This window comes from Triturus cristatus, chromosome 1_2, assembly GCF_964204655.1.
Source record: "Triturus cristatus chromosome 1_2, aTriCri1.1, whole genome shotgun sequence".
Classification (NCBI taxonomy): domain Eukaryota; kingdom Metazoa; phylum Chordata; class Amphibia; order Caudata; family Salamandridae; genus Triturus; species Triturus cristatus.
The window spans coordinates 1,111,128,584-1,111,145,804 of NC_140580.1; the positions used below are offsets into that span (position 1 = coordinate 1,111,128,584).

General features: G+C 43.6%; 1 long non-coding RNA gene across 1 annotated transcript in view; it reads right to left on the reverse strand.

Annotated features, from left to right (window-relative positions):
* Positions 1–15,622, reverse strand: part of LOC146868772 (uncharacterized) — a 175,861-nt gene extending 160,239 nt beyond the window's left edge. Inside the window, exon 1 of the long non-coding RNA XR_014966423.1 lies at positions 15,579–15,622. This is a non-coding gene — a long non-coding RNA (uncharacterized LOC146868772). The remainder of the gene's footprint in view (positions 1–15,578) is intronic.
* Between the last annotated feature and the right edge of the window lie 1,599 nt (positions 15,623–17,221).

Below are 17,221 nucleotides of genomic sequence, written 5' to 3' on the forward strand. Positions count from 1 at the left end.
AGAAGCATAACTATGCAGGTCGAGAAGGCGCACTGCTGCCAGGATATAGCCCGAGGACTTGCGCAGGTAACCACTGCTGTGGAGCAGCTGCAGACGGCCAATGCTGGTGGCAGCGCACTCATGGCCTCTGCCGACAGTGAGGACACCTCAAGTTGGAGCAGCGTCACTCCCACCTTGCCAGGGGAAAGACGACGCAGTGCCAGACAGGGCGCAGGACAAGGGAACACCATGGGGGGCACTCAGCCTGGACGTCACCGAAGGAGGTGAACATGTGCGGTGACACTCACTGCAACACGGGTGCATGAACCCGAAAATGCTGTTTGCACAATTACTTGTGCCTTACCTGCACTGTGTGCACAACATGTGCTGGGGTCAGCTAGAATTTCTTCAATGTGAAGTGTGAATAAACACTTAACACATTATCAAGCTTTTTTGGCTCTTTTCATCATTACTCACCTAGAAGTAGTTTTGTGTGATCTCAGTCCGTCTCTGGCGTCCAGCAGTTGCCCCAACTCCTGCTGCAGGTCTGGCAGGGGGAGCAGGGCGCTCGTCATCCGATGTGTCTGTATCGGTCACATCAATTGTGGTGCCTTACCTCATTGCCATGTTATGTAGCATTGCACAGCTTGCCACAATTTTACAGCAGGTCTCAGGGCAGTATTGCAGTGCGCCTCCGCTTTTATGCAGGCACCGGAAGCGGCTCTTCAGGATTCCAAAGGTACGCTCAATGACGCAGCGTGTAGATCTGTGTGCCCTGTTGTAGCTCCTCTCACTTGCATTTGCAGGATCCAGATATGGGGTCAGGATGTAGTCGCGCACTGCATAGTAGGCCTGGGCGAAAATTTCGTTCCGTTCGCGGAAATTGCGATAATTTGACATTTTCGCGTTCCGCGGAGAGCGCGAAAATGTCAAAATTTCCGGTTTCCGCAGCTTGGTGATAATTTGTTTCTTGCTCGCGCTGTAAAATAATACATTCTCACGCGCGCGCGATCGCCTTACCTGAATCCCTGCGTTCGCCGACAAGTTTTCTTGATCCGGTCGCGTTCTCCATGAGATGTTGTATTGTTTTTAGCCATTTGCGCTGTCTCGCTACAGATCGCGCCCGCAATGACGTCATGCGTCGCGCGATCACGTCTTTCTTCTCGCGATCATGCACCGCGAGACAACTCAAAACAAGATGGCCGCGCCCGCAAGCAACCACATGGGTAAGTTGGCGACCCGCAACCATGCAGAAAATCTCGCAAACATGCAGGAAAAAAACTTCCGCATCTTCGCGATATTTCCGCTTATTTGCGATAATTTTTAACATTTTTGCCATAATTTGCAAAAGTTAATTTCGCAAATTCCGCCCACCCCTACTGCATAGGCACTGTCACCTGCATGGACACAATAGGGAAGTCAATGTCCCCCCCCTCAAGTGATGTAGTGGATGTATTGATGTGAGCCATGTATTTACCTATCAGGTACCCCTCCCCAAACTCTCCAGCACTCAGACGTCTGTGTATTCCGCTGTGTCTAAAGATGAAGGAGTCATGTGTACTGCCGGGGTATTTGGGTACGATGTCTGTGATGATATACTTTGCGTTGCACACAATCTGTATATTGAGGGAATGGTAGCATTTCCGATTTCTGTAGACATATTCAGTTGCTGATGGGGGTGTGATGGCCACATGGGTCCCATCGATGCAGGCAATGACGTGGGGGAAACGTGCAATCTGGTAGAAGTCCAGTTTTGTTTGCTGTAATGCCTGTTGGGTGGTGGGAAAGTATATGTGATGTGGGAGCCTCTGTAGCATTGCATCTAGAAAGGCATGGAGAAAGCGCAAAAGTGCACTCTGTGACACCCCACCAACCTCCGCTATTACCCGTTGGAAACTCCCTGACGCCAGGAGGTGCAGGGAGCAGAGGACCTGCACATGTGTGGGAATTGTTTGTGTCCTGCGTGTAGGGTGTTCCAAGTAGGGTTTCAGCTCCTCAATCAGGTCCATTATGGTCTGTGGGTGCAGCCTGTACTTGTCATAGATGTCCTCTTCAGTGTGCTGGAACAGAGTGATGCGCAGCCTGAATATACATTCATGTCTCATTCTCCTCTGTGCAAGAGCCCGAATACACAGCCTCCTGGCTATCACGAACATTGCTGCCATTGTGGGTGGGTCTGTTGCATTGTGGGGTGGTTTAAGTACCCTGCACCAGTTTACCACCTGCATGCAATTGGTGTTAATAGCGATTTCTTAATTTGCGAATTACGTGAATTCGCAATTTGCGATTTTTTCTTACATGTGTCAGCGAATTCTTATTTTGCGATATCCTTTTATCGAATTTCGCTAGGTTGAGAAATCGCAATTTAAGAAATCGCTAGGAAAATCGCAAATATCTTGTTTCGCAGCCTAAGAAATCGCTAATTTAGCGATTTCTACGTTTTCTCTAAATATGTGTGTTATACATGTGGAATTGCGAAAAATCAGTCGCAAACGCTGCTTTTTGCGATTCGCAGCGTTTGCGACTAATTTTTGCTTGCATACATATGGGCCCAAGTGCCTTCTGTGAAAGCCAAAATGGTAGTAAGTTTAGGATTTTGTCTTAAGTTAGTTCTGTGAATCGGGCCCGATGTAACTTCAGGAGGACTGGCACTCCCACATTTTATAACATATCATCAGGCTTCTTTACTTAATCTGTTTGGGTAAGGAGAATTCTGTTTTTGATAAAAAAAAAAAATTGATACATATGTTGAACGAAAGCGCCATTGGACTCCCTGCGTTCCTACGCTTGGCGAAACTTCCCAAAAAAACGCGATATAAGGTTATCTTCACACTGGCTGATAGAATGCAGTTATTTTTTTAATTCGTGAAATGTCCATTTATTTCACGCTTACACCCCTATACAGGATGGGGCACTAGGAGGTCTTAAACTCTCCAGAGGGCTTTTTCAAGACTGGCAAGAACTGGGTTATCTCCAGCTCGGTGATTTCTATAACCTTGATTCCTTAATTATCTGGGAAACGGTGTGTCTCCAGGCCATTACACCGAATACCGCGCTGGCCCTGAGCTTTGTACAAATATCCAACTTCCTTAAAATTAACTACGCAATGCTAGATGAGACAATAAGGCCAATTGTCAAGCAGATAGTAAATAAAATGGTAGGGGTTGGCTGTTGGTATCAGTTACTTCATCAAAAAACCAACTCGGAAGAGATCCTGACAAAAGAGCTCCACAAAATTCATTCAGAGACAGGCTGCAAGTTCAATACCAGAGAGTGGAATCAGCTTAATGATCTAGCGAATAAAGCTCTCAGAGGCGCCAATTTTAAAAGAAAGAATTTTTTATCTAGATGGTTATTATATTTTACACCCCTGAAATTGTTTAAAATGTTTCTAACCTGCCCGAATAAATGCTTTCGCTGTAACAGAGAGGGTGAAGGGGGCTGCCTACATATATTTTTCGAATGTAATGATTTACAATATTTCTGGAAGAGGGTTTTTGCGGAAATTTCTTTGATTTTATCCTTGGAAATCAGTCTGTCAGCCATGCTGGTGTTATTTGGTTCTTCAGGAGAAGTGAAATGTTTGACAAAAAATCAGCAACATTTTATTAATTGCCATTGCAGTTGCTAGATCACTTGTTCTGCAAAACACCAGTCTACAACCTAGCATTGAACATTGGTTTAATAAATTGTCCAGGACTTATAGATTTGAAGAGGCCTATGCCAAATGTATAGGAGCTGTGGTAAGATTTAGGGATATATGGCGACCTTTTTTCCCTTATGGGTTCATAGGTGAAGCCTGATGATCATGAACTAGTTACAAATAAATTATATATGCATGCAGCACTTTGTAGAAGTTAGGGTATTCTTATATTCATCAGACACAAAACAAAATGATTTGCACTTGGCACTTTGCACTTTATTTATTAATCCTATTTAGGGGCCGATTCCGATCCGGGTCGGAAAGCACTCCGACCGAGTCGGATCCGGAGTGTTTTCCGACCGAGCCGGACCCCTACAGTCCGACCGAGCGAGTACGATGCGCACGTATGCTGTCGGACTCGGATCGGTCGGACTCCCATAGAAGTCAATGGGAGCCAGTTGTACGATGCGTACATGCGCTCCCATTGACTGAATGGGTACGTCTCGAACAAGTGGGCCCCCTACAGTGGGTACGCGTCGGTGCCATCCGCATCGTACATGCCTCTGTTCGGGAGACCCATAGGTCTCCCCCTGTGTCCGAGTTGTAGGGCTGCGGGTGTCAGGGGGACTGACGCAGACCCCCGAAGTCTGACTCCGGGAGCTTTTGCGAGCCGGACACTCTGGCTCGCACAGGCTGTCCGACGCGTGCATCGTACTGGCTCGGTTGTAAATCGCATCCATTGCACGCCACGGTTAGCTTCCGATCGAGACGTACGGAGCGGTTTGGACCCGGAAACGACTCAGTCGGTGAATCTCATGTAGTTCGCATCGTACTTGCTCGCTCGTACAGCTGTACGAGTCACCCGGAACACACGCGTACGGCTTGTAGTTTTTCCGGCCCGGATCGCGTTCGGTGCCCTTCTGACCCGGATCGGCCCCTTAATGTAACTTATTAATTAAAAGTTTCATCAGGATGTTCTAGTTTAGGGCTGTGGGAGTCTGATTCCTTATAAGTTGCCATTTGAAATTGTAATATGGAATGCTTATTATAACTGTTGACTATGCTTGTTTAATTTATTGGTCTTGCTATTGATATGTAAACCGACATGTATATTATCTACTTTACCTATTTTTTCCTGTTCTAATACAAATATAAAAAAAAAAAAAAAGAATTGGTCATCGTTTTTGCATTCAGGGCCCCCAAAAAACTTAAATGAGCTTGCAGATTGCCTCATTTCACCTTTGTCATGGCTTTCTCGGTTTATTTAAAGAAAGCATAATTTTCTTTGACCCAAGTAATATGTAGGTTATTAATTAGCCAGTTTTTGTGGCCTCTTCACACAGTATACAAGGTGGTCTTTCCTTGTAGAAATTGCTGGGATTATTTGATCATTGGCTGTGATCTCCAGTTATAATCTACTTTCAACATAATTGCCAGGCTTCCTTTTCCATGATGTTTTGATAACTTAGGGCCTCATATAAATCTTGGCAGAGAGAGTACTCAGTCACAACGGTGACACAATTCCCTGCCAGACAACATTGTGGCCCTCCCACCTGATTTAAATTCAGGCAGACCATAGTTTGAAGACAGAGGAGTCAACTTCATTACCACAATGGTCAAACTCCTCCGACGGGCCTTACGGTGGTTTGGCTATATATCCGCCCACCTAGTATAGATGGGCGTACATACAGTTGCTTTTCAATGCCGGTCACCGACAGGAAAACCTGGCGGTAAGGGGCACTGCATTTTTAATTTTCAAAAAGAAAACCAGCTTTGCTCCAGTTCCTACATGTTGGCGGGTGCATTCATCAAACTTAAAATATTTTGGCAGGAGCTGCCATGACGGTGGAAACTGTCAATGCTAGAAATATCTGCTGGGCCAGCGGACATTTTTAAATCTAGCGGGTGGCACCTTCATCGGGGCGATGGAGTAGTTTAGACAAAGAATATGTGTCTGTCTGAAAATAGAGTGCAATGGATCCCCGAAGTGATAGTTTTAATGTTCAAACAGACAATTTGGATTCAATACGCTTAGTTTAAAACTGGGGACATTTACAGGTTTACTTGATGTAGAATGATTGGTAACCAACTGCACTTAGCAACATGCTATATTTCTCAGGACTATGGTTACATTCTGTTGGTTTTTAGTTTATTTGTTCCTCACAGGGATGCATATTTATTCATTCCCTCCAACACCTTTATTTTATTTACACTTTTATACTATTTGTCAAAACCAGCAACATGAAGAGCTTCCTCATTTTGTAGTATCATCTTTACAATTTCATGTGTTTAAAAAAAAAGTTACAGTTACCTTAAGTAGAAGGACGTCGCATTTTTACATCTCATGCCAGTTTAACGATTCCTATATCTTTAGTATTCAAAACTCTTTGTAGAGGTGCGATATGCTCATTCAATTAATAAGAGGTATCATTTTCATATATAATTAAATCTTCAAATTTGTAAATCATACTTTAGCTCTTGTTTTGTTATTTTCTGTCTATCATTGCTGGCTGGTAATCTATCAGGTGGAATTTGAGGGTTCACTGATAGAATATTGATGTAACAAACATTGATGTTCTTAATATCGACTGCAAAAATATCAACTCCAATAACCTTAACAGGTAACTACAAAAATATTGAATTAAAAATATAGAGGTAAAAAATATAGATGTACAAATTATAGATTAAAAAATATATATATAATAAAATAATATATAGCAAATAAATTAACTTTTAATATTATTTTTAACAAAATAAATTAAATTTAATATTGATTTTAACTAAATATAACAAATAAACTTAATTAAAAAATATATACACACAAACAAAAATGTATACATATACATCTATTTACATACAAATAATTTATTAATTATTATCTTTATTTAATTTTTAAACTTTAAAATTATGTAAAAATAATATATATACATATATATCAATAATTTAACATTTGTCAAAAAATCTATAATTAATTAAAACATTAAAATATTTAAAAATAATTAACTTACATTTCCCAATTATCAGGAATACATTTACTATTCCAACTCCTGTGAGTACAACAGTAGGGAAAATGTTGGGTAGCGAGAGGTAAAAATGACTATTCCCACTCCAATGATTGCAACAGTAGAGAAAGTGTTAGAGAGCGGAAGGGCAAAAATTACTATTCCCACTCCAAAGAGTGGAACAGTAGGAAAAGTACTGGATTGCGAAGACGTAAAAGTTACTATTCCCACTACAGTGATTGTAACATTAGGGAAAGTGTTGGATAGCAGAGAAACAAAAATTACTGATACCACTTAAACAATAGAAAAAAATATATATTACAAAATTTAAAAAATCATAACAATAAATAAGAATATTTTAAAAATATAAAATTAAATGTATTACAAATATAAAAATAACACATATTATAATATTAATTACATATTACAAAAACCTACAAATAATGAATAAAATAAATTAATAAATACATTTATAAACAATAATTATTTAAAAGTAGCAAATATTAAGAAACAAAAACATTATTTAAAACATAAATGTATTTATTTTATTTCCTATACTATAACACCACACTAATAACAAAACACTTCAACATTTCTAATTACATTTATTTCCATAATTAACATAATTAATAATCAATTAAAAAGATCTTATTATAAAAATTCAAAAAACATTCAATGAGTACACATGCTTTAATACTATAACATCCACAACACACACCTAAATTAAACCATAAAATATTAAAACACAATTAAATATTATTTTTAAAATAAAAAATATTACTATTAACAACTGATAATTAGATATTTAAAAATGTATTTAATACCCACCTTTTACCCCTTTAAAAGTAAAAACACACACACAAAAATAAACAATTACACAAAATAAATATCAAATAATTAACATTAACAACTATATATTAATTAGTTAAACACAAAGGGGTCTATTAGGATGGCGGTCAGAAAATCACCCCGACCGCCATGGTAGCGGGAAAAGACCGCCAGCCAGGACCGCGGTACTTTCAATGCCATGTAGTGCATTGGGCCTTCCACAGAGGCCAATGTCCATATGACAAAGATGCTATTACTTGGCTGCATCCTATGCCCTGTTCAACATATCAAAGCTGTTCAAATGTGTGTCTCTGTGACATGGAGCAGGTGTAGTGATGTTGTCTCACTTTATCATCCTCACAGGTAACTGCCTACGAGAAGGAGAAGATCTGGAAGCGGGCTGTCAGGGCCGTGAGATTGGTGGAGGGTCGCAGTCGGCGCCTGGCACAAGTCAGGAAACGGTGGCAGGACATCCGGTGCTGGGCCCGGAGGATCGCCCTGGTCCAGCTGGAGGACTCACCTCCACGCCCCCACGGTGGGCACCGACGCCTGACGCACCATATGATGCGTGTCCTGGCGGTGGTCTTCCCTGACATGGATAGGCGGTTACAGGAGGGACAGCAGCAAGGAGGGGGCAGGTACATGTGTGTTTGTTGTGTGTCACCAGCTTTTGGAAGTGCTCAGTCGCCTGGATACACTGACAGGGTTTATATGTGCAGTACATATCCTGTTCCCCCAAGTCAACCGGTGCTGTACTTCCTCCCCTCCCCTCCTTGACATGTGTTCCCTGGTCTGTGTGTAATCACTATTGCACATGGTCATCTAGGCTGCCAGTTAATGCAAGTGCACATTGCTTTCTGCGTCATGGGGGGGGAATGCCTGTGACATGTGTTGTTACCTTGCCTGTGCCCTGTCCTGGTCAGTCATTTGGGGGTCCATATTTGTTGGCACTGATGCTGAATCTCAAAATAGGAGTGTGAGTTTTCAAATGAACACACTTGCAGCATGCATGATCGATGTTGTGGCCTCAGACATGATGTGCATGAGTGGGAGATATGCATAGTGCAAGGACGGTTGCTCATGTTACAGTCAGATAATTCCAGAACCATGGAGCAGTGTGCCCACTACAGTCCCCTGAGACACCCTTGCCTCGTAATCATGTGTGTCATCCAACACTGTGCCCATTCACTGTGTGTTCATCATAGGTTGGTCTCTGTGGCATTGTTCCCTGGCCTCATTTGTATTTATCTAAAGTGTGCTACATGTGTCCACTGGACAGGGAGAACCCGTTTGGCTTGTGCATACTCACACTGGGCAGTGCCTGTGTGTCTATTCACAACTATCTGTTGATAGTTGTTTGTCACAAATAAGTGTTGGCAGCCTCACGAGGTGATGTGGAGTACATTTGGGAATTCTTGCTGCACATTTTTTTAAACCCTGATTAAGAGGTGTCACTTCTTGATCTGCCTCAATCACATTGTCTCAGGTATGGGGGGTTTGTGCGAGCGTGGCCTAAATGGCCAAACCTTATGTCTCCTTGCCAGGTCTGAGCTGTGTGTGATAATTGGCTGGACAGAGACTCAACATGCAGTGACCCAGTCATGTTGTGCAGGTTTTAATGTTTGTGCTTTGCAGCATGTGTCAATAGTTTAAATACACAATTCATGCTCATACATTTTTGGCACCAGTGTGTGGTCAAGATGCTACGTAGTTTTGGCTTTTGGGTTGACATCTGTGTGGACATTCAGGCTTGCCATGAGGGTGTCTCCTCAGTGCAGGTATGCCTTTTTCCTATACAATTGCAGGCACATTAGCTTATGCCACTTCCGTTGTTGCGGTACGCAGGGATTGGTGGACACGCCCCCCGAAGTGACCAGACCCTGGAGGTAATGTATGTACAGAATATAGTATTTTTTTAATTGGGTAGGGGTTATGTTTTCTGCCCCTCGCCCCCCCTTTGCCCCTGGGTGTTGTTCTGACCTTCTGCGGCGTGCGCAGCGGTTTCGGTGCACCAGGTCGTAGGCTAGGAGGGCCGGGATGACACGTAGAATAGGGTCCATGGCTGTCCGTCGTGTACCGGTGCTCCTTCTTCGCATCGTCCTCAATTTCCCGGGAGTTTTTGGCTGCCGTAAAAAATGAGCCGTGCGGAGTGACGTAGGCACGAATCGTACTTGCTGGTCTGTAAAACGCTGCCTGACTCCGTCCGGACGTCACGTACGCGAGGTCCCGGATCAGAATTGTGGGTATTTTTTAGCAGCACGTAGTTTTTTACGAATCGCACGGAAATGGTATTTCTGTACGAATCGTACTTGCTGCTTTGTAAGGAGGATTTCCCGGGTACGAGTCGTACGGAGAATACGCTCCGTACGACCATTCGTACCCGGGTTTTACAGGATCGGAATCGGCACCCAAAAATTAATTACACAATTACCATAATAAATTACCAATTAACTAATTAAAATCTCAATTAAACAAATAATAATAAATAAAAAATATTCAATAAATTTATTATGATTAAATTACTTCCCACTCTATTCCCCTATAAACCCACAACCTGGTATGGAACTAAAAACGCAAAATTCAAATAAAAAAATAATAATAACTACTAAAAATAATCAATTAATTTTATATAATTAAATTAGTTCCCACCCTATTCCCCTATAAACCCACAACCCTCCACGGAACTAAAAACGCAAAAATCAAAGACATTTTTTTGTATAACTACTAAAAATTAACACATAAATTAAAAATACAAGCAAATCTTATACAAAAAAACATACATCACATAGATATTAAAGATATACTAAAATACATAGCATTAATAAAAAAATCGATATTTTTAACAACTATGGGCCATGATCCACTCTTGCTAGGAAAGCCCTCCGTATGAATCGGATCCAGAGGGCTTTCCGAGTGAAACGTGCTCTGGGAGTCCGAACGAGCGAGAACGATGCAGCCGTATACTTACGCACTCGGTTTGTGCAGTCTCCCATTGAGCTCTATGGGAGCCTGTGTACAGATGCGTACACAGGCTCCCATAGCAAACAGGGGTGGGTAGGGAAAAGCGTACACCCTGTGGCGAACACCCATGGTGCCCGCCTGGATCGGTGGGACCCAAGGGCACACCCCCGTGACAGATTTTGAAGGGCCCCGGGTGAAGGGGGGCCTGCTACGGTCCCCCGAAGTACGATTCTGACAGCCGTTTTGTCTCACTGAGACCGAGGCGAAGCGGCTGTCTGAATCGTGTATTGTACTCGCTTGCCCGGAATTCTGCTCTATTGCGTGGTACGATTCGGCTTCAGACGAGTCAGACGGACATATTCGGAGTGGGAGACGATTCGCTCGGCACGTACGGGATACTCGCATCGTACTTACTCATCTGGTGTGGGGGACGATTGGACTTGCACGCTACGGATCCCGTTCGTGCCCTTACCAACGACATCGAAATAGGGCCCTATATTTTTGCAAACAATATTTTACACTTCAATATTTTTAACATCGATATTACTTACCTGAATTAAATATTCTTGACCACAAGAATTTGTTTGTCGATATTTCTGACCCACGATATTTTTAACTCGATATTTGTGTAAATCTTTATTTTGATTCGATATTCTGCCTCAGCACCAATTCTGAATATTACTAATCACAGATGACTCTTTCATATCAAGGTTCCTGCACTTGATGACCTAAATCAAGCATAATTTAGAGTAAAAATTTGACGTATCTATTTATTACTCTGGACTGGTATGTATATCTTCTACAAGTGATGACACACCCCTTGGCCAAAGAGTTCCTATATCAAATTTGACTCTTTTTTCAAAACTTTCACACAGCGTTTTACCTTCCTCGGTGCTTTTACTTTTATACTAACATACTTGATAAGTTTCACATTCCTCTTACAGTCTTCAAAATAGGATATAGCTAGTATTGCTTAGTTTCACTGTCTGTACTCTATACATATGTACAGCACAATCTTCTGGCATGTACTCTTGCTTGTATTTTCTTCAATAAATTCCGAACCCTGAAATGGAGTTGTACTGAAGTTAGAACCAATGTACCACATGTCAATTAAATACTGGGGCCTACAAGTAAGCACATCAACTCAGTGAAAAGAAAAGCTTACTAAAAGTCCTGTTTATATTCCAACATATTCTCATCCATAATCTTAGAGCATCTTCATTAAGGTGGATAGTGGTTTAGATGTGGACTCCCGGGACCCCTTTTAGCTCTCTGTGACTACATCTTTAACCTCATCACCCCTCTAGTCATCGACTCCCAGCGCTACATCCTACTTGGCGATTTCAATTCCCACATCAATGACGCCCAACAATGCCAACTCCATTACCCTCCTGGAGAACCTGAACAACCTTGGCCTCATCCAACTGGTCACCGAACCCACACACAAAGCCGGACACACAGTCGACTTCCTTTTTTCCTCCAGCGACAGAATCAAATTCAGCCACATCACAGAACTCACCTAGACCGACTACGCCATAGTTCACTTCACCATCTCTATCACCCAGCATACCGTCACCCAGCTTCTCAGCACCTCCCACCGCAGCTGGGGCAAGTTAACCAGGGCTCAGTGGACACAGGCGCTCAGCACGACCCAACCCGAAGCTTCAGCAGAACCTGACCAGGCCATCCAAATGTTTTGGATCACCAAAAAGCAATGACAGAATGGTCCCACTGAGACCAGCAAAAGTCAATATAACACCAAAACAAGCCAGCAGAACCACCAAGTGCAACTGCTACCAACTCGAGAAGCTATGGCGCATCACTAAGACAGAGCCGCTCACAAAGCAGCCCTTAGGAACTATCACCTGGGAGTCAAGGAGGCCAAGATAGCAGCCATCACTGCCTCCATTGATACCATGGCCAACCACATGAAGGAAGTCTTAAAAATAGTTGAGGAATTCTCCAACCCGACAGCCAGAGAGAACACCATCCAACCCTCCCAAGAACTGTGATGCCCTCTTGGATTATTTTCACAGAACTATTTCCAGGATTGTCACCCTCTCCAACAACTTCGACCCCCAATTCACCACTCTCAGCCTCAACAACCTCAACCAAACAATGGACACCAGCCGAGTTATCATCACATGGTCTCCGCTCACCACTAAGACCACTGCTGCCATCCTTTCGTCCATTTCTTCAACCTCGGAACCAACCCAATTAGCATGAAACTCACCAGCATCCTCAACACCTCCATCACCACAGTAACCTTCCCGGACTGATGAAAACCCCACCTAAAGAAACCCTTGGCCGACCCCAGTATTCTCACAAATTATCGACCGATCTCCCTGCTCCCCTACCCAGCCAAAGTTTGAGTGAAAGTCATCAACCAACAACTCACCGAACACCTGGAACAACAAAACCACCTACTCAACGCCTCACCTATCAGGATTCCATACCAACTACAGCATTAAGACCACGCTGATTGCTGACACTGAAGACATCAGAAGTCTCCTTGACTGCGGAGAAACTGTGGCCCTGACTTTCCTTGACCTCTCTGCTGTGTTCAACACCGTCTCATATCACACCCTCATCGACAGACTTCAGAACATTGGCATACATCAAAACACCCTCAAGTAGATCGCCTCTTTTCTTACAGGATGCACACAGACCACCTGACTGCCTCCCTTCACCTCCCCACCCAAGGACATCATGTGGGGTGTACCCCAAAGATCATCCATTAGACCCACCCTGTTCAACATCTACATTACCCCCTCATTGATTTTGTCAGATCCCACGGACTCAACATAATCTCCTATGCAGATGACACTCAACTAATCCTCTCACTCACCGAGGACCCCTACAATGCCAAAACCAACTTCTACAACTCCATGACCAACATAACCAAATGGATTAGAGGCAACTGCCTCAAACTCAACTCTGACAAAACGGGAGCACTGATCTTCGGGAAGAACACCATATGGGACCACAGCTGGTGGACAGCAAAACGTTGACCAACACCCATAACAACATCCCACACACGTAACCTCAACATGATCCTCGACTGCCATCTGACCATGAAACAGCAAGTCAACGCAGTCACCTCCTCCTGCTTCTACACCCTCCGCATGTTCCACAGAATCTTCAGATGAATCCCAATCAACACCAGAAAGACCGTCACACAGGCCCTCGTCACCAGCCGCCTTGACTACAGCAATGCTTTCTATGCTGGAATTTCCTCCTAGCTCCTCAAAAGACTCCAGACCATAACGAACACTGCTACCAGCCTCATCCAAGACCTCCTGAAGCAGAACCACATCACCTCCCACCTCACCTCAGAAACCTGCAGTGGCTCCCCATCCAGAAGAGATGTCAGTTCAATATCCTTAAGCATGCCTACAAATCTCTACATAATCAAGAACCATCCCACGTCAACCATTGACTCAACTTCCATCTGCCTGCAAGTCACCTGTGCTCCTCCTCTCTCATCCTTGCACACACCCCCCGCATCCATCTTAGCCACCGCGGGGGCCTCTCCTTCTCCTACATCATCGCCAAGACTTGGAACAACCTGCCCCTCCACCTCTGAATAGCACCCTCCCTGGCAGACTTAAAGAAGAAACTCAAGACCTGGCTTTTTGACCGAGACATGGCACTCTCAGCGCCCAGATACCCCTAGGGGGGACAGTGCTGCACTATACAAATGCTGATTGATTGATTCTTAAAACATGTAATATTATCTTGAGGCACTCATTTATCTAATCTCATCTTTAATACTTCAATAATGTGATCTGACCTCGCAATCCAAAATAAATTGGTATATTTTCAGAACACCATGGAACTTTAAGTTTCTAATACATAAAGAGTACTGTCTCCATATACTAAGGTGGGGTCTCAAATTGTATTTAATTTTTCAAGGTGTATTTTTTGTGCCTCACCTGCTTTGTATTATGAGAGAGCACTTTTGCACTCATCCTACGTCCAAGTAACCCACTCATTGCAGGCAAAAAGTACTACTTATCCAAACAGCCTTGTCACAGTGAAGAAAGGTGACACCAGGAAACCGGAGAAGAAGTGAAGTATGCCATGGAGACTGTGGGCACTGTAGAGGAAAGCATTCCATGTTGTAAGTGGCTCATCAAACACGAATATCATACAGTGAGCTAGTAGCTGCTGGCAAGTAAGATTTCCTCTCTAGCACAGGTCACCGTGGTGAGCCGGCCCTCTCTTTCACACACCAAGCCAGCCCTCCTGATACCAATTAGCAATAAGGGAAAGTCCTTAAACAGGGCATAACCATGGAAGGGCAGTGTATAAGCAACATCCTCAATATGAGAGAATACCATCTAGACTGCTCCTCCATGACCAGACTTGCTCCAGCTTTCCTGCTGTGATAGTCTAAGTATTTACACTTTGCATTGACCTTGTTTCAGTTCCTGCCTTACTCTCCTGCCTCATTAGGGAGACTGCTCATGGTTCCTCTTCTTGTCTGCTTTATGTCCCACTCCAGTGCCCTACCATTTTAACTCATTTACTTCTGATGGAACTATCCTTGGAGGGTATTCTCTCTGACCGGCTCCATTCTCTTCTTCTTGTGTCAGCTTCCTCTCATTTTCAAACAGGATGTGACGTCATTTCTCTCAAGTTGATGATCAGGATTAAGATAATTCGTAGTGCATTCTGGATGAGGTAGTTCACTATGGAAGCCTGGCAGTGGGTTGAGGGGTAAATTATGAATAATAGAAGGTCACATTGTAACTGTTGTACTCTGCATAACTTGCACCCCATCATTAGTCAATTGTGCCCATCATTCAAAGAACAGGCCAAAGTTACCAGGAAAAACAAACCTGAAGTTAGTCCTTCACCAAACCCCAATAAAAAAACGTTTTACCTTTGCCCTATATTCCAACTATATTAGAGATTACATGCCCTTAAAGACAAAGCATGGCCCGCTTGTCTCCCAAGGTTTCCCTTCCCGTAACCTTTCCACCAAACATGTGCCAAAATCACGCAAGATCTATAGCGAGAACTTCTGTGGTTACATCATGTGGGTGGTCATCTGTGGGTGCAGCAATATAAACCACACCCAACATAACCACCAATGCTTGGCTTAATGAGTCCAACATGATATAATCTGCTCTCCGATCTCATACAAGAAAAAGACTAACCTGACGTCACAAGGCGGAGCCATCGAGGTTCCATCTGGTCGGAGTCCTTAGAGCTGGAAATCCTGGTGAGAGAAAAGAGACCAGAATTTCAAAACCGATGCTAAGAGGCTTGGGTTTAGTGGGATATATCTTTCAAAGGCATATTAAAGACTGTTTTTGGCAAAAACTGGAAGCCATTATAACTGGTAAGGAGTAAGGATAGCTTTTAGCTTTAAGTTTGAAAGATTCAAGCCGCATCATCAAAACAAGCCAATGCCTTGTAAGAACAGCAAGGACATAAGTAATGAATTAACTGATGACTCATGTTAAAGAGCAAGATGTTGATCATAAGGATCTGTTGAAGGAATGCAGAAAGATTTAGCCTGAGCAGATTTGGTTGAACCCATGAGAGATATAAGGCTAGGTAAGTGCCTCCAAAGAAGTGTACAGGGCACAACAAAGTATATGTATCTCAAAGGAGGGCTAGAGGAGGTTTAGAGACCAGCAAGGGTTGTCCCGTACTTAATATATCAAAACATAAAAAGGAACCCTTGGGACTAGGTACATTAATAGCCTAGCTGGGAACTTAACCACCAAGGAGTGTCCCTTTTACATGACAGTTTTCTTAACCCACCGTAGGTGGAATGCTTCATCATTGGGAACCTCCTCGTATTGTGATGGAATACAACCCCCTCACTGATAGGAGGTAGCTCACTGATGTTTTTGTGCTAAAAGAAGTATATACTAAATACCCAATTGTGGAGCTTGGGGTGGTGAGGAAAGCAAAAACCAATGGAAATGATGGACGGAGTGTTGAACATTGCAAGCACTCACCCCCAGTCAACTGATCTGGGTTTAATCCATCATCGTTCTTTAGCCCACTCTGCCACCCCAGTTCAGACATGGCCGTATGCAAATCAGTCTGACCCTGTGCCTCATGGGAACAGTCAAGCCCGAACTGCCAAGCCATGTCTTCTCTGGACCGGAAACAAGCTTCCTAGGATCGGTTTCTGGCATTTCAGCCGTCTTCAGCCAGGCTTGCTTGAATCCAGTGGCAAAGTGAGCAAGGGACTCATGTCTGAGCATACCCTGCCAACTTATGGCGAACAAAGCAAAAACCAAAGGAAATGATGGACGGAGTGTTGAACATTGCAAGCACTCACCCCCAGTCAACTGATCTGGGTTTAATCCATCATCGTTCTTTAGCCCACTCTGCCACCCCAGTTCAGACATGACCGTATGCAAATCAGTCTGACCCTGTGCCTCATGGGAACAGTCAAGCCCGAACTGCCAAGCCATGTCTTTCCTGGACCGGAAACAAGCTTCCTAGGACCGGTTTCTGGCATTTCAGCCGTCTTCAGCCAGGCTTGCTTGAATCCTGTGGCAAAGTGAGCAAGGGACTCACGTCTGAGCATACCCTGCCAACTTATGGCGAACAAAGCAAAAACCAAAGGAAATGATGGAGGGAGTGTTGAACATTGCAAGCACTCACCCCCAGTCAACTGATCTGGGTTTAATCCATCATCGTTCTTTAGCCCACTCTGCCACCCCAGTTCAGACATGGCCGTATGCAAATCAGTCTGACCCTGTGCCTCATGGGAACAGTCAAGCCCGAACTGCCAAGCCATGTCTTCCCTGGACCGGAAACAAGCTTCCTAGGACTG